This window comes from Palaemon carinicauda, chromosome 23, assembly GCF_036898095.1.
Source record: "Palaemon carinicauda isolate YSFRI2023 chromosome 23, ASM3689809v2, whole genome shotgun sequence".
In the NCBI taxonomy this organism is placed as follows: Eukaryota; Metazoa; Arthropoda; class Malacostraca; order Decapoda; family Palaemonidae; genus Palaemon; species Palaemon carinicauda.
The window spans coordinates 111,114,350-111,118,477 of record NC_090747.1 but is presented as its reverse complement, the minus strand read 5'-3'; the positions used below and the strand labels follow the sequence as shown (position 1 = coordinate 111,118,477).

Genomic DNA, 4,128 nt, shown 5'->3' with positions numbered 1-4,128 from the left:
AAATGGAAATTACAAATCTGTTCGTAATTTACATTCGCGGTTCGCTCCGAACATCCAAACTCTGGAAGATGGCAGCTTTGTGTCTCATGTTTATGCCACGTATAAGTTGAGTAACCACTATACGTGTTTTGTTTAGACCTACAAACGTTTAGAATGATCAAGAACTTTTGTTTAGAGTCCCGATTTTGTAGAAATAGATTAGTGTTATATTCATTTATTAAAGGAAATTATAATCTCTAAACGTTGTCGGCCTATTAAAAAATCAAGACGTAAGTGATTTTTCTTTCTTCTCACCCTGTATTGCTTTGATCTAATCTCATTCAGATAGTTTCTTTTTGTGTATCACGAATCCAAGGCAGAAAAGATGACAATTTCTGACTGGTCTTTCGAACGCGTATGTTCTAGAACAGGGCTGGGGAACCTGTGGCCTTAGGGCCGCATATGGCCTTCTGGACCATCAAGTGTGGCCTTCAACGGCCTTTGATATATGTACAGCATGCGTAGTATATTTCTGCTTTGGCACTGAATATTGTGTTTGAAATCATTCTACTGTATGTACACGCATACAAATATGTAGGCCTACACACAGAAAATAGGAAAATTGTGTTCAGTGGTGTACCTCCCAGAGAATGGAAGCAATTTTTCCATGAATTCAATGAATCCTAACTTAATACAACTAGCAGTTTTTCCTTGTCAGCTGCAACAGCTGTTGTAGCTGACAAGGAAAAACTGCTAGTTGCAGTGAGTGAGTGATTTAACGTATGATGGACGAGAGAGTTCCTGTTTTGTCCATCTCCTCACTGTGATCTATTTTAGTTTTAGATGAGTCAACAGGTTCCAGATTTATGGCATAAAAATATTTTATTTGTGCTTTCACTGATGAGTTTTGATTGTATGAAAAACCGCTTCCCTTAGGTAACCTTAACGCAAGGACAAGAGGAACAGACATTTTAACAACTTCGATAAGCAATGTCACAAAGGAGGACTAAATTTTACTTCCTTATTATAATAAGTTATGCACTGATGGTGTTCCAGCTATGATGGCTAAAAACTAGGGATTTATTGAACATCTTAAGAAAGCAGCTAAGTGTGTTTAAACAGATACAATTTTTTACTGGGATGTTGCATTCTTATGAGATGTGATTGTTTAAAAATTACCTTCTTGCCAATATGAAATATTTGAAAAGGTTATATTGTTGATATTCATAAGCTATCTTTTCCAAAAGATTAATATTATTTTATTTATCACTTCAATACAAAGAAAATGACATGCTTTCGATATTATTCATTTACTTACGGTAGTTCGAAAACTACCCAAACTTGAATGAAATATTTTAAAATTTAGTTTTCAATATAATTCATTTACTGATTACTTGTATAAAAAGTATTTAATTCAAATATTTGAAATGGTAATGCTTTAAATTTTTATAAACCTATCACTCTTTCTTTAGATTACTAATAAATTACTTGGAGGATAAAAAACCAACCAAATTCTATGCGGCCTTAAGGAGCATTGAGGAATTGCAAGATGGCCTTCATCCAAAAAAGGGTTCCCCACCCCTGTTCTAGAACATCATGAAATGTTTAGTCACAATATATACAACAACAAAATACAGCCGTTTCTAGTCCACTCCAGGACAAATGCCTCAGACATGTCCTTCATGTCTGCGTTTTTGGCTAGTTTTCATCACCACGCTAACCAACTGCGGATTGGTGATAGCGTGAATTTTAGTCTGGTCGCTCACAGCAAACCAACCTATTATGGATGTCCCTGACTTGTACAGGTTTGCTGATTATGGCCATACACAAACCCTCTCAACACTAAAAGGTATCCCGAATCAGAAAGGGACTAGGCCTACGTTATACGATGTTGATCTAAATATTTCGCTAGACTTTGACGCTAGACAATTGGTTCTAGAGGAATAATAGACAGGCAATTTAGACATGAGATTAGACACACAGTGAGGACTGTCGCTAGGGACGAAGATCTTATTAAGACCAATTTATCTCTTGCGCGGTAAACGTCGAAGCCTGCAGAAGAGGAGAGTGGTGGACAAGGCAAGACAGTTCGCTCTTCTGCCTTCGCTCGTTAAATCACCGACCGTAGCAAGCAGCAGAGCGCTTTCCGGAACAACTCCCCGAGTTGCGCGTGTATTTTCCTCTTGGGCCAATTTCAAATTTGTATTCGAAGGCAAAACCGCGAATGTGCGCCATTTCCTGAAACGGGGAAGGAGGATTGTGGAGAGTGAATGTAACCGGTTGTAATAACCGTCAGGAGAAGTTAGGTTGTAATAACCGTCAGAAGTTAGAGAACATGTATGTTTTACCCCTTTCATGTGTGTTTATTTGTGAACAGCTTCCTGGTCACAATCTCAATCGTAGAGTAATGAAACTTATAGGGATTAACTGTTATACAAGAAGCTGGTAATGATTAAATTTTGGAAAGTTAAGGTCAAATATCAAGGTCACGGTCAAACAAAATGTCCAATTCACGTAATCAGCCATAAGTTTGGACATCGTTGTCACAGAGACTTCAAACTTGGTTCATATTTGAGTGTATGAAAATCCAAGCAAATTAATACATGTTATGGTCAGAGGTTAAGGTCAAGGTCGGGTAAAAGGTCAAGAAATAAACTACCGCCACAGAGGTCTGCGCTCAACTGAATGTCCCTCTAGTTTAATTTTTTTTTTTTTTTTTTTTTACATAAGTTTGAGATTGGTTTTGTAATTATTTTCCTTTGATCTCTTCAAACGAACTGTGGTTTTGATATTTTGAGATTATTATAAAACTGCTGAAACAATTATTACTTAATTTATTGGTATTTTTTAATGTTTGAATAATTCTTGAAAAGTTTCATGTTACACGGCGACATTTAAATGTTTTTTTCGGAAGTATTTAGTCTCTTAGATTAATAATAATAATAATAATAATAATAATAATAACAATAATAATAACAATAATAATAATAATAATAATAATAATAACAATTAAGATTTTATCAATACCTTCCAACTTAATTTCGTCCAAACCTTAGTTTAACGATACAGCTTTAAGAGAGAGAGAGAGAGAGAGAGAGAGAGAGAGAGAGAGAGAGAGAGAGAGAGAGAGATATTCACATCAAACCATCCTTTTCCCTAGAAAGTTTAAACTTCATATTTTCTTTTTCTTTACAGATGAGAATTAACTGATACTTGACCCCAAACACGACCCAAGACATGACCCCAACAACCCCCTAGAGAGGTCAAGGGACTTTAAACTGTTTCGATTTCTCCTGTTAACACATGAAACTAGTTCACTGAATGGACTCCTGTGTAACCCAGTTTGGCCTGAGGTGAGTGTTATCCCATATGAAGAATTCATTTTTTTTTTTTTTTGTCTATTTTCAAAAATTTCTTATGCTATAATTTATATTGATAATGATACTAGTGTACGCGACCCGTCTGAAATGATGGCTAGATATTTAGACGTGCACACACCCGCTCCTCTCAATAGGGTATGACTGCTCCCTCTCCCTCTACCCTAGGGATGGAGAGAGTTTAGCGTTATCGGATATATATAATATATATATATATATATATATATATATATATATATATATATATATATGTATATATTATAAACAGTATACACGGGCAAGCTTCAAGTGTCATTATATATATTATATATATATATATACTGTATATATATATATATAATATATATATATATGTATATAAAGTTAGTTACTTGCTCTTTATTATATAAGAGAGATACTTAAAAATTTACCTGTTTAATAAAAAATTAGCCTGTGGATAAGAAACTCCCTATTTAGTCTCGCCGTCGTCTAGCTTGGGGTCTCAAGAGTAAAGTCTTACTGTTTCGATCATCTCTATTATTACCGTTTTTTTTTTTTTTTTTTTTTTTTTTTTTTTTTTTTTTTTTTTTTTTTTTTTTTTTTTTACGGGAACTCTACCTATTCCGGAAACACTAGAATGAACTAGAAGTTAGAGTAAATTAATGTATTGAATGCTAAGAAAAACTTTCCAATTTTTTTTCACCCGGACTGTGTGTTGTTATTATTATTATTATTATTATTATTATTATTATTATTATTATTATTGTTGTTGTTGTAGCTATTATTGTTAGTA

General features: G+C 34.1%; 1 protein-coding gene across 1 annotated transcript in view; it reads left to right on the top strand.

Moving 5' to 3' along the window:
• Mms19 (MMS19 nucleotide excision repair protein) overlaps positions 1 to 3,326 on the top strand; it is a 100,787-nt gene extending 97,461 nt beyond the window's left edge. Inside the window, exon 22 of the transcript XR_011039646.1 lies at positions 3,175 to 3,326. The gene's annotated coding sequence lies outside the window, so the exon portion shown is untranslated. The remainder of the gene's footprint in view (positions 1 to 3,174) is intronic.
• The last annotated feature ends 802 nt before the right edge of the window (positions 3,327 to 4,128 follow it).